Below are 7,733 nucleotides of genomic sequence, written 5' to 3'. Positions count from 1 at the left end.
CGAACCCGTATCCCCTGCATCGGCAGGCGGACTCTCAACCACTGCGCCACCAGGGAGGCCCCGTGGGTTTATTTTTAAAAATGGTGACACTATTTAAATTAATTTAAAATAGCAGCTCCATCAATCTTACTGTGAGGCTACCAAAATGCTTTAATACAGGGGATGTAAAAAAAATAAATAAATAAACTAATGGATAAATGTGTACTGTCATATAAATGCTCTTTACTTAATGATGAACTTAATTATTTTAAAGTCTGACATGCATAGAGGTCATCAATGAACTCTTTTTCAAAAAAAAAAACTAGTGCAAAACATCTAATATTTAGCCCATTTTTGGAGTTCTTCCTTTAGTTACTTTGTACAACTCATCATTATCTTCCAACCAGGTGTTTTTTATTCCATATAGCCTGTCTTTTTTATGAATATTAGTGTAATTTCATGTTCTGCTTCTTCTGAGAAATCGTATGAAGGAAGTCTATGCATAATAAAAATCACAACAGTAACTCTATTATTTATTAGGCATATGCTAAACATACAACATTTAGCATGGAGGGAACTGGTTGTATAAAATTTGCTCTGTGTAAGCATGTGACAGACTCATGAAAGAGCCATACTTAACAAATAATGACAATAATTTGAAAAAGAAATCCTGGGATCTTCATGAATTAAAAAAAAATCACTTAAGCCTTTATAACTATATTCCATATTCTCACATTAGTATTTCACTACAGTTGTGAGGTTTTGTAATCCTTAATTTTCATTTTTTAAATTGCCATTGTGATCTTAAAGAACAGGTTAAATTTAATTAAAGTTGCTTGTATGTGGTTACTACTATTATGTTTTGATCAAACTTTCTGAGATAATTACAGACTGATGTGCAGGTGTAAGATAATACAGAGAGATCCTGTGTGACTTTCACCTCATTTCCCTCAGTGGTGGTATCTTGGAAACATACAACCAAAATAATGAAAAGGGATACAGAACATTTCCGTTTTCAGGGATCTCTCGCTGTCTTTTTATAACCATACCACCTCCTCTTCCACCCTGGCTTAACACTGGCAATGACTAATCTGTTCTCCATTTCTCGAATTTTGTCATTTCAACCAAGTCATATAAATGGAATCACACAATGTGCAACCTTTTGGGACTGACTTTACTCATTAAGAATACTTTTCTGGAAATTCATCCAGGTTGCTGCATGTCACAATAGTTCGTTCTTTTTTAATGCTGAGTAGTATTCCATGGTGTGGATGTACTATACACTTCGTCTAACTATTCATCCGCTGAAGGACATCTGGGCTGTTTCCAGTGTTTGGTTATCATGAATAAAGCTGCTATGAACATCTGTGTATGGGTTTCTGTGTGAACATATGTCTTCATTTCTCTCGGATAAATGCCCCGGGGTGCAATTGCTAGGTCATATGATAGATGCACATCCAGTTTTTAAAGAAACTGCCAAACTGTTTTCCAAAGTGGCTATATCACTTTAACATTCCCACCAGCAATGTATGAATGACCTAGTTTCTCCACATGCTTGCTAGCATTTGGTGGTGTCACTATGTTTCATTTTAGTGTGTAGTGATACCTCATGGAGGTCTTAATTTGCATTTCTCTAATGGCTAGTGATGCTGAATATCTTTTCAAGTGTTTATCTGCCATTTATATATGCTCTTTCATGAAATGTCTGGTCATGTCTTCTGACCATCTTCTAATTGGACTATCTGTTTTTTTTACTATTGAGTTTCGAGAGTTCTTTATTTTAGATACCAGCGGTCCTTTGTCGGATATTTGGTTTGTAAATACTTTCTCCCAGTCTGTAGGTTGTCTTTTCATCCTCTTACCAGGCTTATTCATAGAACAAAAGTTTTTAAAGACTAATTTATCAATTTTTCCTTTTATGGATCATGCTTTTAGTGACAAGCATGCCTACTGCTAGAACCAAAAGACTTTCTCCTGTTTTCTTCCATAAAAGATAAATAGGTAAAACATTTTACATTTAATTCCATGATCAGTTCTGAGTTTTTGTATAAGGTGTGAGACTTAGGTCCTTTCTTTTTTTTTGCTTATGGATGTCCAATTGCTACAGCACCATTTGTTGAAATGGCTATCTGACCCTGTGAATTGTTTTTGCACCTTTGTTAAAAAGCAGTTGGGCATGTTTGTGGGTTCTCTATTTGGTTCCACTGATGCTTCTCTCCCTTCACCAATATCACAGTCTTGACAACTACAGCTACGTTAAGACTTGAAATCAAATAGAGTGATTCTTCCTACTTTATTCTTTTTCAAAGTTGTTTTAGTTATTCTAGTTCCTTTGCCTTTCAGTATGTATTTTATAATAATATTATTGTCAGATTATCTACAAAAAAACTTACTGGAATTTTGTTTGATAAGAGTTGGGTTAAACCTGTATATCAATTTACGAAGAAGTGACATCTTTACTAGGTTGAGAATTCCAAACAATGAACACAGTGTATGTCTCTCCATTTATTTATATCTTCTTTACTTTCTTTCATCAGCATTTTGTAGTTTTCAGCATACATGTCCTATACCTGTCATTTTTAGATTTATACCTAGGTATTTCATTTTCTTTTTGTGTGATTATAGATGGCACTGTATTTTACCTTTTGGTGTTCATTGTGAGTATATAGAAATACATTAGATTTTTTATATATGTCTTGTAAAAATCCTGTAAACTTGCTGAACTCACTTTTTAGCTCTAGTTTATTTATTTTGCAAATTCCTTGGGATTCCTACAGAGACAATCATGTCATCCACAAAATAAACAGTTTTATGTCTTCCTTTTTGAGCTGTATGCCTTTATTTCATGCCTTTATATCATGAGAACAGGTATCCTTGCTTTGTTCCTGATCTAAGGGGTAAAGCATTCAGCCTTTCACCACTAAGTATAATGTTAATTGTAGGTTTTTTTGTAGATGTTCTTTAACAAGCTGAGCAAGTCCTCCTCAATTCCTTTTTTTTTTTTTTTGAGGGTTTTTAAACACGGCTGGCGTTGGATTTTGTCACATGCATTTTCTGCACTGACTGTTACGATCTGATTTTTCTTCTTTATCCTATTAAAATGGTAGATTATACTGAACCAGCTCTGTATCCCTGGAATAAATTCCTTTTGGCCATGATGTATATATTATACATATGCACATGTATATGATTTCATATATTGGTGAAATTCTACTTGCTGATATTTTGTTGAGAATTTTTTTCATATATTAATAAATGTTATCAGTCTGTACCCTTTTTTTTTTTTCCTTTGGTTTTGGTATCAGGGCAATATTAGCTTCTTAAAATAAATAAGGAAATGTTCTACCTCTTCTATTTTCTGGAAAGGATAGTGTAGAATTGGTGTTCATTCTTTCTGTAAATGTTTGGTAGAACCCTCCGGTGAAACCATCTGAACCTAGATACTTGTTTTTGGAACATTTTAAAATTACTAATTCAATCTCCTTAATAGTTACAGGGCTGTTCAAATACTCTATTTCATACTAGGAGAGCTGTAGTAGTTTGGGCTGAGTTTGTGTTCTTTTTGTCCATTTCATCTAATTTACCATATTTATGTATTATTCCTTTGATGTCTTCAGGATCTATAGTTATAACTTCTGTTTTGTTCCTGATATTGGTAATCTGTACCTTCTCTCTCTTTGCTTCTTTGTCAATCAGTCTTGCTATATTATCTACTTAAAAAAAAAAAACAGGCTTTAAAAATTTCCTCTATTGTTTTCCTGTTTTTGATTTCACTGATTTCTGCTCTTATCTTTATTATTTTCTTCCTTCTATTTGCTTTGGGTTCTTGAGGTAGGAGCTAAGATTCTTGATCTGAGACTTTTCCCTTTTCTAACGAATGTGGTTAATGCTATAAATGTCCCTCTCTGCACTGCATTATGTGTTTCCCACAAATTCTGGTATGTTGTATTTTACTTTTCATTCAGTTCAATGTATTTTTAAAATTTCCTTTGAGACTTCCCCTTTGACACACACATTATGTAGAAGTGTACTGTTTAGTTTCCAAGTCTCTGAAGAATTTCCCAGTTACCTGTTATTGATAATCAGAACCAACAGAACTGAGAGGAGAAACAAATCCATAATTATAGGTGGAGACGATGATTGATTTCTAGTTCCATTGGTTCTACTGGTTTTTGCTTCATACATCTTGCAGCTCTGTAGTTTGGTGGACATAAATTTAGGATTGCTATTATCTCCCTGGTGGACTCTTCTTTTATTATCATGTAATGTCCCACTCTGTCAACTTTATCTGTTATTAAGAGAGCCACTCATGCTTTCTTTTGATTAGTGTTTGTGTCATATGTATTTTCCCATCATTTTATTTTCAAACCGCCTGTATCATTATATTTGAAGTCAGTTTCCTGTAGACACCATATAGATGGGTCATATTTTGTAATCCTCTCTGCCAAGCTCTGTCTTTTGATTGGTGTATTTAAATCATTTATATTCCAGGTAATTACTGCTATGTGAGGGTTTAAGTATGCCACTTTATTTTTGTTTGCTATTTTTTGTTTTCTTTTTCCTGCCTTTCTGAGGGTTAACTGAACACTTTTTAACATTCTACATTGATTTATCTACTGTTTTCTAGTGTGTCTCTTTGTATATTTTTGAGTAGTTGCTCTGAGTATTGCATTATACATACATACATACATAAATAAATAAAAACTTATTACAGTCTGCTAGTGTTGTCATTCTACCAAGTCAGGTGAAGTATAAAGACCGTACATCCCTTGATGTCCCTTTTTCTCCAGTGTGGTTTTATTTCCTATATGTACACTGAAAACCACATCAGACATTAGAGTTTTGCTTCAATTGTCAAATGTAACTTACAAGACTTAAAAGTTTTAAGAAAAAGGTCTATTGTGATTATTCATACTTCTGGTTACTGGTGTTCCCTCTTAAAAGGTTCTTTCTTTTATCATTTCATTTGTTAGATAATTTCTTTAGCCATTCGTTTATGGTGGATCTGCTACTGATAAATTCTTGCTTTTCTTTCATCTGAGAATGTCTTGATTTCCCTTCACTCCCGAGATATTTTTCTTGGTTCTAGTATTGTGGACTGAAAGTTTTTTTTCAGCTCTTGAAAAATGTGCTATTTCCTTCCGGCCTCCATGGTTTCTGACAGAATTCTGCTGTCATTCCAGTTGGTAAGGAATTGTTTTTCACTGCTTTCAAGATATTTTCTTTGTCTTTAGCTTTCAGAGATTTGACTATGGACAGAAGTTTGTCTTGGTGTGGATTTTTAAGGTTTATCCTGTTTGGAGCTGGCGTAGATTCTTGAATCTGTAGGTTTATATCTTCTGCCACATTTGGGAAGTTTTCAGTCATTATTCCTTTGAGTACTTTTTCAGAGCCATCTTCTTTCTTCTCTCCTTCTAGGAGTCTGATAATACAATGTTAGAGCTTTTGTTATAGCCCCACAGATTCCTGAGGCACTGTTCATTTTTTTTCTACTCTATTTCTCTCTGTAGTTTAAACTGAGTAGTTTCTATTGCTCTACCGTCCAGTTCACTATTTCTCTCCCCTGTCCCCATCATTCTGTTGTTGATTCCATCCACTGAGTTTTACATTTGTTGTTATAGTTTTCAGTTCTAAAATTTCTATCTTGTTCTTCTTTTTATCTTATAGTTATTTTGCTGAGACTATTTTTCATTTGTTTCAAGCATGCATGCATGTTGTTTCAAACATGTTTCAAACATGCATGCATGTTGAGGCATTTTTATGATGGTTGCCTAAAAAATCTTTGTCAGATAATTCTAACATCTCTGTCATCTTGCTGTTGGCATCTATTGATTTTTTTTTTTTTCATTCAGTTTGAGGTCTTCCTACTTCTAGGTGTGGTGAGTTTCTACTGGAACTTGGACATTTTGGGTACTGTGTTATGAGACTCGGGATCTTATTTAAACCTATGCTTTAGCTGGCTTCCTCTGACACAGCTCCTACAGGGAAAGGAGGAGCATGGAAAACCTCATTAGAGCCAGCTGATGGTGGAAGTAGTACCACAATTTCCTTTGTGATGTTTGGCTGTAGTAGAATAGTTTCTCTAAAAGCTTTCTGTCTGGACCTCCCTGGTGGCACAGTGGTTAAGAATCCGCCTGCCAACGCAGGGGACATGGGTTCGAGCCCTGGCCCGGGAAGATCCCATATGCCACGGAGCAACTAAGCTCGTGTGCCACAACTACTGAGCCTGCGCTCTAGAATCTGCGAGCCACAACTACTGAGCCCACGTGCCACAACTACTGAAGCCCATGCGCCTACAGCCCGTGCTCTGCCACAAGAGAAGCCACCGCAATGAGAAGCCCACGCACCAAGACAAAGAGTAGCCCCTGCTCGCCGCAACTAGAGAAAGCACGTGCGCAGCAATGAAGACCCAACGCAGCCAAAAGTAAGTAAATAAATAAAGTTAAAAAAAAAAAAAGATTATTTCTTAAAATATCCTTGGCTTCTGAGAGGCAAATTAATTTACATGATTAAGTAAAGTACTGTTCTCTCATGAGTATGGGAAATTCCTGCCTGATCAAATTTAAACAATTATTTTTATTATTAACCAAGGATACAGAATTTTTGTAATAAATGCTGCCAAAACATTAATGAAATATATTTTATTTAAATGTTCAGCAAAACTGACAATAGTAATTTGCTACTTACACATAAACACCTACTGTTACTTGTTAAAAATAAGAAAAATGAACACAAAGGCATTAGAGTCAAAACTAGAAATTTAGAATTACTTTCCAGTAGTGGCTGCCTTGTCATCTAACTTCACAGTATGGCTCTTTCATAAAATACAGACAATTCTGGCTTTAAGGTTCTCAAAATCAACAAGAAAATCCATTGTTAATTATCAGTAAGGATATGTTTCAGATGTCTTGAAACCCCCATAACACGTTGGCCCAGGTGTTGTTTCAAATCCAACACCTCTAATAAAGGAGTGCTTCATGGAAACAGGCAGCTTTATACATCTATTTTAAGTCAAACAAGAGGACAGAATGGATTTCTCTCTGGGTTTGCTGGGTGAAGTAAAATATTATTCTTGGATGTTATCAAGATGTAATGAATTTACAACACAGGCAAAGCATTAGTTTGAGCCTGTAAGAAGAGTATTTAAGGACAATCACAGAGCACCTCATCAAGTATAGATGAGTATAATATCTTACCTAAGAATTCTTCAGTGAAAATACCAATGCTGTTGAACTACTGTAGTCAATTTTGCGGTTCAACGGTTAATCAGACATGCTCCGAGTATTATTCCTAATAAGTATTTACTCATTGTTCACTATGTTGAAGGCGCAGCGCTAGTTGTGGCCTATGACCCCATCCTCTGCTATCCTTAGGACAAGTGCTTCTCCAATCATTTGTTTTCTAGAATCCCCTTCTGCCGCTGCTCTTAAGATTCTTACCCAGAAGGTGGAAACCCCAGCATTACTCTGGGCAAACTACATATTTTCTTATTCTCATTTCTGCTTTTTATGAAATAGAGTGTAGTAATACACTTACCTAAGAGAGGATTATTCTATTAGTCTATTCCTGTATGTATAACAAATAAATACCACATCCACCTACACAGAGCACAGAAGAACATGGTGTGTTCACAAAACTTCCATAGTTCAGGTTGATGAATGGAAATAACTGATACTACAAATTTTATTTATTAATTATGTCAGAATTCCCATGCTTTGTATAATGTTACATTGCAATAATATAATACTTTCCCT

The 7,733-nt window shown here is 35.0% G+C and overlaps 1 protein-coding gene across 3 annotated transcripts in view; it reads right to left on the bottom strand.

Moving 5' to 3' along the window:
- RAB2A (RAB2A, member RAS oncogene family) overlaps window positions 1-7,733 on the bottom strand; it is a 74,342-nt gene that overhangs the window by 17,143 nt on the left and 49,466 nt on the right. The window lies entirely within an intron of this gene.

The sequence above is a fragment of the Lipotes vexillifer genome, unplaced genomic scaffold, assembly GCF_000442215.2.
Source record: "Lipotes vexillifer unplaced genomic scaffold, Lipotes_vexillifer_v1.1 scaffold165, whole genome shotgun sequence".
Lineage (NCBI taxonomy): Eukaryota > Metazoa > Chordata > Mammalia > Artiodactyla > Lipotidae > Lipotes > Lipotes vexillifer.
The sequence above is the reverse complement of the archived record's forward strand: the minus strand, read 5'-3'. Positions and strand labels throughout refer to the sequence as shown.